We start from the raw sequence: 13,646 nt of genomic DNA on the forward strand, positions 1-13,646 counted from the left end.
AGGAAATGGAAGAAGAGCTGAAAGAAAGTGAGTTACAAATTGTGGAACCGGATCCTGCATTCCAAATTGCATCTCAGCCTGTTTATATGATGTTTGAAGGTATTGCTTCTTACTTGGATATCATTACTGGTCAATTGAACCAGCTGGTTCAAATGAATACTGATATGAGCTCAGACCTAACTGTGGTTAAGGCAGAAGCTAAAGAAAATTGGGAAAACTTTTAAAAATTTGAACCTTCCTTTTCTGAATGTAAACAACAGATACAATCCAATACAGAAACAATAATAAAGGTGGAAAAATCAGTTAAAGATTTAGGAGCCCAGGGAAGAGAATTAACAAAAAAATTAGACTATTTGGAAAATCAAAGCAGAAGAAATAACATTAAAAATGTGGGTTTGCCAGAAGGTCAAGATCCTGTCAAATTTTTAAAAAATTGGATTCCCCAGATGTTGGGGGAGAGTCCTTTCCTGATGGATTGGTATTGGAAAGAGCACATAGAGCTTTAAGAAGACCACCCCTACCTGGTCAACCCCCAAGAGCTGTGATAATTCGTTGTTTGAACTGTTTGGATAGAGAGACAATTCTTCAACTTGCAGTTCAAAATGCAAGACAAAGGCAAGCTCCAATGATGGTTCAGAATAGCAGAGTTTTCTTCTACCCTGATTTGAGTCAAGATGTCATCAGACGTCGACGTGAATTTAATCCAGTTGAAGATGTTTTATGGCGTAAAGGTTACAAATTTGCTTTTCATTATCCTGCTGTGTTGAAAGTGTTTTATGGAAACTATCAGTCTCAATTTTTTGAGAGTGAGCATGGAAATGGTTACTGTGCTCTAGGTCTAAATATAAATTTTAAATGAGGTAAATTTCTAGTGTATTGTCAATTCATGAACTTCACCCATTTTGAGTAACTTTAGTTTGGGTTTGGCCTGTGATCAGTATTGGGTTCTCAAGGTTATTATGCTTGACCACCTACATTATTTATAGCTTCAGGGACAAAAAGGGAAAACATCACCTACCTCTGGTGTTTACCTACATTTTTTTTAATGTTACATGGTCATATTTAGAAGATACATTCTTGAGTGAATTAGGTGTACAAGACCATTTGTGGGATTTAATCATTTCCAAACCTAAAATACAAGAGCTTGAGTCATATTGTACTGTGACAGCATCACCAACAATTAAGTACCGATCTATACAAATCCCATTTACATGAAGACCACAATGAAGACCACGATCTCTTCTTTCTATTTGAGGTCCGGCAAAATCTTAAATTCATCCTAAGAAAAATCATTGTGCATATTTTCCTATCTGCATATTTTTCTCACACAAACTTGACTGAATTTTTTGAAGAGATGACTAGGAAGACAGCAGTGTGAACCTGTCACACTTGCCACATTGAATACATCCATGACTCCTCTGAACTTCACCACCAGACTAGGACGTTGCCAGCTGGGTGTGTGTGTGTGTGTGACACGGGGGAACAACTTTCACTTCTGCAGCATTTCACGGCACCTGACCGGCACGTTAGCACAAACTTCCAACGTCAAGCTACATAAGGAAGCATTAAAGAGGTCATCAGAAACTTTGGCAAACAAATGGGATTAAAACAGAATGCTTGCATAGTTTAATTTGAAAATATATTAACTCTCATCAAATGATTGGAACTCATCGTTTGCTCAAGATTCAAGCATTTTCAGTTCTTTTGCTTATCAATTGATTTGATCCTTAGGTGTGGACACATCTAACATGTTTATGAAAACCATTTGCTCAAAAATGCCCTAAAACTTTTAGTTGATTGTATAATATTTACTGGTGCTTCTATAAAAATGATTTTATGTAGTTAGGTGGAGTGTAAATTCCTTATATAAATATTCCAATTTGCAATAGATTTCATTCACCTCTTTCTATTTACACTTCCACTCACAAACACATAGGCACACACACACACACACACACACACACACACACACACACATACACAACCACACACACACACACACACACACACACACACACCCACACCCACACACACACACACACACACAACCACACACACACACACACACACACACACACACACACACACACACATACCCACACACACACACACACACACACACACACACACACACACACACACATATGGGCACAAACACATGCGTGCATGCTTACACACACACTTAACACATGCACACACACAAACACAAGATGGCATGTGCACATGCATGCACACTTGCAGACACACATGAACACACCCAAACATAAACACGCACATAAGCACACACACATAAACATTCACCAACATATGCACACCCACATCCGTTTTCTTGTTCGGAAGCCGTTCCCCCACTTTCCATCAGTTGCATCTCTGTTGCTCCTCACCCCAACTTGAACATACTGTGCTCTTTCATTTTCTGCCACTCTTCCCTCCTTCACAAATTAAAATTTGTTTTATCTCCACCTTTTCCAAGTTTGCTGGAAGGTCCGTGATCTCAAACATTAAATCATTTTCTCTCTCTCCAGATGTTGGCAATTTCCAACATTTTCTGTTTCAGTTTTATTTCCCGATATTTTAGTATTTAAGCATGTATGAATGGTCAACTTTTACTGTGCATACTGTGAAATATTTAATTTTGCAGGGGAATGTTGACAGTTCCCCAAGTCATGCCAATGCTTACCCACGCAACAGACTATTTATGACATTGCATTGGAATCCAGTATCATCTTGCAACCTCCATACTCTACCATCTCCAATAGAACAAGGGCAACAAGCATTGCCTCCAGGTTGCCAACCAAATTATACGTTCTACTGACTTAACTCATCACTGGCTATAAATCCTGGAACTCCCACCCTGTACCTTCACTGTGAGCACTTTCATCAGATGTATCACTGCAATTAGAAATGGAGAGTAAATGCTGTTCCCAAAATTAATAAAGAAATCAAGTCCTCTGGTTTTGGATTTGGAACTTTTGAAATCAATGATTAAGCATAGGCTTAAATAGTTTCCTACTGTGTCTGAAAGTTCCATTTTTCTGTCCATAAGCATTTAATTCCATTTAATGCCACAAGACTTTTCTAGTTCTGTGCAGAGGTTTAAATAAATGATTGGTTCTGGGGCTGGAGAAATATTTCAAAATGATTTTGATACGACAAACTGCAGTTATCAATTGTAGGAACGCTTTCCCAAGACAGAGGGCCTAATCTTTGGAGTTCCTATTTATTTACACAGACTTTTATCTGGATGTTTTCGCATCCCAAACCCCAAAGAATTTGGTTCGCACATGTTGTCATGGTTACTTCTCAGATTGTGTGGAATAAACAACTGTCCAACTGCGCAAAGTCCCCTGCTTTATGCTTGGATCTCCAGATATATAGTTTAGGTTTCCTGCCTTTTCTTTCTCATTTTTTTGTTTAAGATGCAGGGTTTTCTGACTCTGAGAATCCTGGTAGTCATTACTGCTCTTGATAATGGCTTTCTCTGTGCTTTACGATACCTTTTATAAACCACACACTGGAGTGAATCCTACACCGGCTCAAATGAACAGTGAGGCAAACAGTTTAGAACCAGAATCAGGATTCATTGCCCTGAACACGAGCCACAAAATTCATTGCTGTGCTGCAGTTTTACGGATGCAAAAATTGCTATACGTTACATTTAAAAAAATAAATGAATTAGTGCAAAAGAAGAGAGAAGGTGAGGTAGTGTCCGTGCTTCATTGTTCATTCAGAAATCTATGGCACAGGGGAGGAAGCTGTTTTTGTACCACTGGGTGCTCGTCTTCAGGCTCCTGTACCTTCTTCCTCATGATAGCAGTGAGAGGATTGTTTTTGCATTCTACTTGAGTAAAACTTTTTTGGTTTGAGGTAGGAAATTTCTTGGAGAAAATCTTTGGGGTTAAACTCCCACAGGACCCGATGTTATTTTTGTTGGGTAATATTAAAGTGATTAGACCTAGATTAAGGTTAACTATGTATCAAATTGTATTTTTACGACTTGCTTTAGCTGTTTCTAGGAGGTGCATAGCTATTACATGGAAATCAGAAATAGACGGAGAGATGGCATGCTGAATTGCGTGCTTGTATTCTACTTAAGAAAATAACTTATAATTTACATAATAAGTATCAATTTTTTTCAAAAATGGGGAGCCCATACTTACAACAGTTTGGTTTGAAAATCTGAAGGTCTCTCGGAAAGCCCAGTAAATGGTAGGCTATTGAGGAGTGCAGAGGAGCAAAGAGGTCTGGAAATACATATACATTGTTCCCTGAAGGTGGTGTTGCATGTGGACAGGGTTGTAAAGAAAGCTTTTGGCATCTTAGCCTTTATAAATCAAAGTATTGAGTATTGAAGTTGGGTCGTTAAGTTGAAGTTATTCAAGTAATTGGTGAGGGGACATTTAGAATATTGTGTAGAGTTCTGGTCACCCAGCAGCAGGAAGGATATCAATAAGATTGAAAGAGTGCAGAGAAGATTTACTAAGATGTTGCCAGGTCTTCAGGAGTTGAGTTACCGGGAAAGATTAAATAGGTTAGGACAATACTCCTTGAATGAAAAATGAGGGGAGACTTGATAGAGGTTTATAGGATTATGAGCGGTACAGACAGAGTAGATGTGAGTAGGATGTTTCTACTTAGATTGGGGAAGATAAATACAAGAGGTCATAGGCTGAAAGGGGAGAGGTTTAAGGGGAACTAGAGGAAAGTTCTTCACTCAGATAGTGGTAGGAAGGTGGAATGAGCTGCCATCTGATGTGATGAATGCAGATTCAATCTTGAGTTTTAAAAATAAATTGGATAAATACATGGATAGGAGAGGTCTGGAGGGTTATGGAATGAGAGCAGGTCAGTGGGACTGATAGTTTTATTGGTTGGCACAGACCAGAAAGGTCGAAAGGCCTGTTTTTCTATACAATCTCGTTCTATGGTTCTAAGACTGAGGTTATGAAATGAATAGACTTTTATTGACCATAGATTGGAGCAGCAGCCAGCCTCATTGACTGATTCCCGCAGAAGGAATGGGGAGCATGCAAGGGATTGTGGATAGGATTGGTCTCAGGAGGCGTGTCCAGCTGGCGTAGCCAATCACAGCATTACTGTGGTTTACCACATTCATCCCTCCTTTTTAAGAACAATATATATACATATACAGGTTAAGTCTGTCAGGGGTCCCCTCATCTGCTGTGAACAGCATGGTAATGGCTGGGCGCAGCCTTGGTTCCCTGAGCAGCTGGTGGGGTTGGTCTGTCGTCACCGGATACAGTTCACCGGTTGGAAGGGACAGGTGAAGGTATGAGGGAGTGTGGTGCTGGTGCATCACGGGTGACAACAGTTGCTGGAGGTGAAGTGCGGATAGCAGCAGGTTCAGGGACTCCCAAGGAAGCAGTGGTGGAGAATATCTGTTGGTGGTTGAGAATGGTAGGAGGGGCTCCCAATGTGGCCAAATCCCAGATCGAGACTGTGTCCTCGCGCCCATCAGGGAAGGCCATGTAGGCGTACTGGGGGTATGTGTGAAGGAGGTGGACTCTCTCGACCAGTGGGTCAGTCTTAGATTACCTGGTGTACTTCCAAAGCATAACCAGTGCTGGGGAGGTCAGCTATAGTCTCTGACCATACTATTCTTTTTCCCCGTTCTTTACCTCAACCGCCTGGGCCTTCCAGAGGCTTTTGCTACCCTTGATGATGGCCTCACCCAACAAATGCTGGACCTCCGACTTGATAAACGCTTTGTCTGCAGCGCAGTATCTCCTGGTCCTGGTGACGGGGGTAAGGTTCACAAACAGCGATGGAGGGATGACCCTGAGGGTTGAGAGCCTAAAGGTCATGAGCGGAGGGCTGTCTAAGAACTGTTCATGGCAGACAGTGAGGGGGGGGGAAATGGGCCCCATTGAACTCCAATGTAATGCTCTTAAGGTGGCACTGGAAGTCCAGGCCCAGCAGCAAGGGGACACAGAGCTGCAGCATGACAAGGAGCCTGGGAGGGTTTGTGGACTATGCCTTTAAAGGTAAAAGACCCGTGGATGTCTGCCATATGGGATTTAGATTTGGACACGAGTGAGATCTTATGGCTGACTGGCCGTACTTTGAAGGATAGGCACTTAGCAGAATCAGGGTGAATGAAGCTTTCTGTACTCCTGCAATCAAATAAACACTTCACTATGCCCAGCGTAGACTCGCTGTCCGAATCCCGGGAGTGCCTGAATTACTCAGGTGCTTGGTCCCAAGATGGCCACTTTTGCTGTTTCCCCGTAGTGCTGCAGGCCCTAGAAGATGGTACCGATAGCGGTGTCTGTCTGCACGCGGCTCTGCTGGGTTTCATCTGGCAGACCTTTATGCAATGTCTTCTTTTCCCGCACTTAGAGCAATACCACCTCCTTGACAGGGCAGGTGTTCCTTGGGTGCTTGCCCTGTCCACAGAAGTAGAATTTGGGGCAATCATCTTCCACAGTGGCCGAGGTCAGGTGAATAGAGGAAGTGTGATGATGCCTACGACCAGTTGCTCGCGGCACGGGATGATCCCCATCCCAAGATGGTGGCGCCCACGGCATCCACGAGCCCGAGTTTCTCAGCCAGGTCTGGGCTGGGAGTATAAGACCAGCCAGGCAGCCTTCAATAAGTGAGTTTTGCTCACTGAACGCAACCCGTCTGGTTGTGCGATCCTTCAGTTAGCGGTGTAGCCGCCACAACAAAGGAACATTTCTTCGAGGGGCTTCAAAGAGGTCCTCAAAGATGATTGTCAAATTCTTCAGCCACTGGTGGTGCAGGCGGGTGCATTAGGGTCTTTTAAGAGGCTATTGGGTAGGTACGTACATGGGGAGGGATATGCAGTAGAGAATTTATAGACAGTTGTTGGAAGAAGTTATTATGTTGGTGCAGTACTGTGGGCCAAATGGCCGATATTGTGCTGTAGGTTTCTTCGTTCTTTGCTTTCAATGGTTCATTAAGCCTTACATCCTCAGCCCATGTAGTCCCATTAAACCCCATACTTATCAACTCAACTCTGGGGGGCCCCAACATCACCTGGGCTTTTGAGCCCGGCGCTGAGGTCGGGAGGAAACCCCCGACGGCGCCATTTTGGCCGGCTTCCCCGCCGTGTGTGTGACAAGCAGGGCTGGTTCACCTGCCTAATGGTGTATCGCCACATCTTGATGCTAGAAAAATTTCTTCTGGAAATCCTGGCATGAATAGGCCTTCTGGTCTCTGGCAATTCATCCTACACTGAAGGCCTTTTCCACCTTATCATGCCTAGAGGTGGAGTCATCAAAGTCCTCAGGTCTGGTGACGGGCACCTGAAGTTTAAAGCATAGAATTTTCTCACAGAAACACAAATTCCAACACTGTACCGCGATCAACTCTCCAGCAAACCAAAGTTTTCCTCCAGTCAATCGCAAATAAACCATCATTCCCACAGAACCATGTAAACCGTGAGGGAGGAGGAGGGGCTCGTTTTCGTTACGAGCACGGTTTCTTCACGTGCGCCACGAGCTGGATTGATAGCTTGACCTGGCTGATCTCAACTAGGACTGCAAAAGTATTGAAGTCAGAACCTTCCGACGCTGCATCAATGCAGTCACCAACCTGACGCTTTGGCGCAAACCATTTCCGAAATTTGCCAGCACTCACCCTGCTCCAACCACCACTCCAGTGGAGCTCAATTTCACAGCAGGCAAACCCTCACTGAGTCCCATGCAGCTCCCAACACAATGATCCACTGGCTCGCACTCTCTTGCTTTTCTTGAAATGGGAATGGATCCAAAACAAAACATTGAACTTTCACTCTAACAACAATCTTTGCATTTCAGACATCGGTTCGATCTCATAATGAAATCAACAGGTTTGTCATTCTTCCTTCCTTCAGAGTATTGAACAGTCATTTGAAATTCATTCAATATTGCTAAAATGTTTTCCTTGGCTTTGCTTACAAAAAGGAAATACTACTTATCTGATGGAGGTTGCACGGACATTTCAGTTTCCTGAATCATTCACGCAATTCTGGCAGCTCATGGTGACAACAGAAATAAAAACTGGAGAAACTCAGCAGGTCAAGCTGTTCTTTTTTATAGCAAAGGTAAAAAATACACAACTAACGTTTCGGGCTTGAGCCCTTCATCGAGGTACGTAAAAACGTTAGCAGGCATTCGAATAAAAGAGTAAGGTGGCTGCAAAGGCAGGAGGAGATGGGCAGAGGAGGAAGGGAGGGGACAGCAGTGATCAGGGGTAGGAGGGATGGCTGGGTGAAGGGAGAAAGGAGAACTGGAAAGGGGATGGGAAGGGAGTTGGGGGGGGGTGGGGAAGAGGAGAGCAGAAACCAGAAACAGTAGACGCAGCATCTTTATTTTTTCAATAAAGCTTTGAACAAATCATAAAGCTTCAATACTGCTTAAAACTATATCCACTTATAATGCACTTTAACCATGACAGAGGGTGTTACACTTATCGACAACATGCTGTCATTTTTGCGCAATATTCTTGCACAAACAGTTCTCTCGTGGATAAGAACATAAATAAGGCATAAAGGAAATGGCTCTCACCTCTGATCTCAAGGAAATCTGCTCATCCAACAGAAGCAGCCACCTTCTGCAGGGAATAAACAACATCCAGTGTCAATGAATGACGTCAAGACACCAGAACAACCAATGAAATCAAAAGCACCTGTGAAAGAAAGCTAAAAGCATAAATTTCAATCATCCTCCAGAAAAGGTAGGGATTTAAATACAAGACAAAGTAACAGGTGAAATGCTAGAAACAAACTTTAAAATAACATAACGCAGAAGGGTGCAAAAACATAGAATCCTGTGGACATGGTGGTTGAAGTAAAAACACATAGGTAACTCACAGAATTCTGTGTTTTACATCGACTCCAGCACTGTGTGTTTTTACTTCAATCATTATGTCCCCAGAATTCTGTGTTTTACCTCAACTCCAGCACTGTATGTTTTTACATCAACCATTATGTCCCCAGAATTCTGTGTTTTACCTCGACTCCAGCACTGTATGTTTTTACATCAACCATTATGTCCCCAGAATTCTGTGTTTTACCTCGACTCCAGCACTGTGTGTTTTTACATCAACCATTATGTCCCCAGAATTCTGTGTTTTACCTCGACTCCAGCACTGTGTGTTTTTACTTCAATCATTATGTCCCCAGAATTCTGTGTTTTACCTCGACTCCAGCACTGTGTGTTTTTACTTTAATCATTATGTCCCCAGAATTCTGTGTTTTACCTCGACTCCAGCACTGTGTGTTTTTACTTCAACCATAATGTCCACAGAATTCCGTGTTTTAACCCTAAAAATAACATAATTATTAGTTTTAAAGCCACACAATTTTAAACTATTTTCCTGAGGTAATCACACACACACACACACACACACACACACACACAGACGCGCACGCACGTGCACACGCACACACACACACACGCACGTGTATACACACACACATGCACACACAGTCACACACGCACACACATATAAACACACAGAGACGCACGCGCACGCACACACAGACCCACACACACATGCACACACACACATTTTACCATGTTGAGGAGTTCAGTGGAAGCTTTTTAAATATGGACAAAAACAGATTTTAAAATGTAACAATTAAAAAAAAATTACATCTGAACTCTTTGACATTTCAGTTTCATCAAAACAATGGTGAATGAAATTTTCTTCCCATAAGAAATCTGTTGGCTCAAAATTTGTGGCTTATTAGGAAACCACCTGCATTCACCATTTTTTCCACATAAAACTGGAAGCAGTTTTTGGAGTATGGGGAAATATGTCGACATCCAGAAGTTGTCAGTTATTCACTAATTCTCCCCAGGATATGTCACTCTTCCCCAGTGATACCTTGAGATAGCCATTCATTTATGACAACTTCAAAATGCAGAGTTAATGATCCAGTCATCAATTCTGAATGTCATTAGATGGAACGAAAGAGCTTTGACTCTGGTTTTCATTCCACAGGTGCTGGCTGACCTGCCAAGTATTTCCATCGCTTTCAGTTTTTATTTCAGGTGTCCAATAACTGCAGTTTATGTTTTGATTTTAGGGGAAGGGGACCATCAGTTTAATATCTCAGGAAGCAGCACTGAAGTAGCAGGATATACCACAGTTGGACCTTCTATGCAGCATATTACGATTCATTCATAGCCATGAATTGGGAGGTACGGTTGGTGCAGTGGTTAGCACAACGTTATTACATCTCAAGTGACCGGGGTTCGAATCCGGCCCTGTCTGTAACGTTTTTCCCGTGTCTGTGTGGATTTCATCTGGGTGATCTGGTTTCCTCCCACCATTCAAAAAATGTATGGGCTTTGATGGTTAATTGGTGCATTTGGACAGCGTGGTATTCATAATTGTCCATAAAACTTGAATCTTGTTTTCAATTTTACCATTTTGGTAATACATTCATAAGACAAATATTCTGTTAGTCTGAATATTTCTCCTGCAGAGTTGTTAAGCCTTACTTACATCTATCTAAAGCATGCAACATCAGAGTGACTCATCATTGAGGTTTTGTCCAAATATTTCTCGTTAAACTCTGATTTAAACCTGGCTGTTATAGGAAAAGGAGGCAATATTGAATACATTCACTGACTTCAGCCCACTCCATGGTTGTTAAATCAGTAAAATTTCGTCTTGTTTTGCAGCAACAACGTTCATTGCAGTGCGCCCCATTCTCAAGCACGGACAAAATCTTACAGTCACGGGAAATGTTGCCATTTTTGACTTTAAAATGTAGTAATAAGGTCAAATGACTAGATGACAATCTCATACTAAAGCAAATGACTAATATTTAGAAGATATACAGGATATGAAGAGCATAGACCAGGCAGAATGATAGTATGACACAGACTAGATGGGCTGAAGGGCCTGTTTTTCTTCTGCAATGTTCTATGGTTCTGTGGAAGAAGGGCTCTGTGCTTTGGATGAAAAGGAGTCAGTCAATCCACCCTCTAAAAAGAAAAATTGGAGATATTTCAAAATCAAGTCAGAAGGTAACACATCACCTGATTTGTTGAGATATAATCGCATCAATTTGCACAGATACCCAAGAAGTTGACTGAGATAGTGGCCTGCAGGAACAGCACAGTTGGCATATAGGTCAGAGCAATGCCTTTACAGTGCCAGCAATCGGGACTGAGTTCGAATCCCGTGCTGTCTGCAAGGAGTTTGTTCGTTCTCCCCGTATCTGCGTGTGGTTCCCCGGGGGCTCTGGTTTCCTCCCACCATTCAAAACGTACTGGGGGTGTAGGTTAATTTGGTGGCATGAACTTGTGGACCAATAAGGCCTGTTACTATGCTGTATGTCTAAATTTAAAATTTTTAAAAATTAAAATGTATTTAAACACTTTCTGAGAGCAAAATGTCATTTGTGCTTTTCTCAATTGATTTTAAATGCTGATTATTTTCATGCAACCATAGAGACAGACCAGTCAGCCCTTCTAGTCTGTGCTAAACTATTATTCTACCTAGTCCCAGTAACCTGCACTGGGACCAAATCCAATCATGCCCCTCCCATTCAAGTACCTGCACAAATTTTTCTTAAATGTCAACATTAAGCCTGCATTTGCCAATTCAGCTGGTGGATCATTCCACACTCCTCTGTGGAGGTTTCCCCTAATATTCCCTTTAAACTTTTCCCCTTAACTCATGTCCTCTAGTTGTTATCTCTCCTAACCTCAGTGGAAAAAGAAAAACTCTTGAAAAATATGAATCTAATAAACATAATTGGAAATCCCAACATTTCAACCCTTGTTCTCGATGGAGTGAAGAGCAATGCCATGATTATGTTCATGACTCTCTGTTACCTTTTTTTGTCCTGTGTCTTGGCTCATCCATGCCAGACAAGTGATGCAACCAGTCAGAATGCTCTCCAGGGTACACCTGTCAAGATTTGCAAGAGTCTTTGGTGATGCACCAAATCTCCTCATGTGGTGATACACCACTAGTCTACTGCAGGGGGCGATCTCTGTACCTGCAGAAAGACCACCGGAGGACAGACTATACCTGGCTGGCTGTCAATCAGCCAACCTGAATAGACCCCTAGGGGGCTAACTCCACCCGGCCGGCTGTCAATCACCTGACCGGGATATAGTCCTGAGCCAATCACTCGGGAGCCACCATCACAGCCACTACTGTAGCAGAGACTTTTAGCCTGTTGTACAGTCTTCAAGCTGCAGTGCCTCACACCTCAAACACCTCACGAAGTATAGCTGCTGGCAAACCTTTTTCTTGATATCCTTCCTATAATTTGGGGAGCAGAACTGCACACAATATTCCAAACATGGCTTCACCAATGCCTTGAACAGTCTCAACATCACCTCTTATGTTCTTATGTTTTATGTGAAAGATGACAGAGGGAAATGGGAAGAGAGAGAGAGAGAGAAGAGAGAGCTGGAGGAAAGAGAACAAGGGGAAGAAGATTTGAGGGGTGGAGGGGGAATTTCCAACAGAAACCGGAGAAGTCGTTGTTGCCCAGACAGAAGAGGTGTTGTTCCTCCAATTTGCTAGTGTTCTCAGTCCGGCAGTGCCTGTGGACGCTCCAAGACTGCCCGAATCCCTCCAAACATTTCTGTATTTTGGCTACAATCTGCAGACTTTTGCGGTTCACTCTGAAAATAACTTGCTCACTATATCTGAATGTTTCTGTCTCTTTAAGAAGTATTACACAAAGAGACTAAACTCCAAAGATGAACAAGATGCAAGAACACAAGACTGCAGGAATCTGGAGTGAAAATCCAACTACTCGAGGAAGATAATGAGTCAAGGAAGAAGACGAGACAGTGGGCATTTTGGGCCGACACTCTGGATTAAAGAACGTGATGTTACAGCTGGGAGATATTCGTCTCAGTTTTTTGAAAGACAAAAGGTCATTGTGAAATGTTCCAAAGGGTAACTTTGCTCTGCTGTTTATCAATATGAAAGAACTCTGCGAATTCAACAAGCTCCTACACATACACTGAGAGACTTGCCATCTTCACCCAGAGAGCTTCAGAAGAACAAAAAGTACGATTATACTTGGTTGCTTCACAAAGAAAGCTGCAAATTCTTTGGCTTTGGATTCTTTTTCTCCCTGGTATTTATGTTAAATGTATGATTTGAAGATATGACCCACACAAGCTGTGGCTGATAAATGGGTTGAAAGTCTTTTAATTTCACCACAGAGAAAACACCACAAATGAATAAACAGAAAATAAAACTTGCAGGGAAAGGCACATTATCATGTTTTCCGGTTCCAAATAAGGTACAGATAGAATTTTATGGGCACAATTAACAAAAGATTCATGAGCATTTATAATGATACTCCGTGAGTAACCGTGTGTCAGTGGCTCAACTTGGAACACAGGACGCATTATTCAGTTCCGAGAAAATGGATACGCCGTAATGTTGGCAGGCGGTGCGGATGCAAATTGCATTTCTGTAGAATCTGGTACAACCACAGAAAAGCAGATATTCAACTATTCAACTTTTACAGCTGAGGGAGGCTGCTTTCGATTCTCAGGAAAGTAGACAACGTCCAGATAATGATTTTGTACCAGATGCTCTGCAGAATTATTTTTTGAGACTGACATTCCCTCTTGGTATAAAAAGCAACAGGTAATCTCAAGTTTATTTAGCTTATTACTAGAGGCCAA

The sequence above is a fragment of the Narcine bancroftii genome, chromosome 14, assembly GCF_036971445.1.
Source record: "Narcine bancroftii isolate sNarBan1 chromosome 14, sNarBan1.hap1, whole genome shotgun sequence".
Classification (NCBI taxonomy): Eukaryota; Metazoa; Chordata; class Chondrichthyes; order Torpediniformes; family Narcinidae; genus Narcine; species Narcine bancroftii.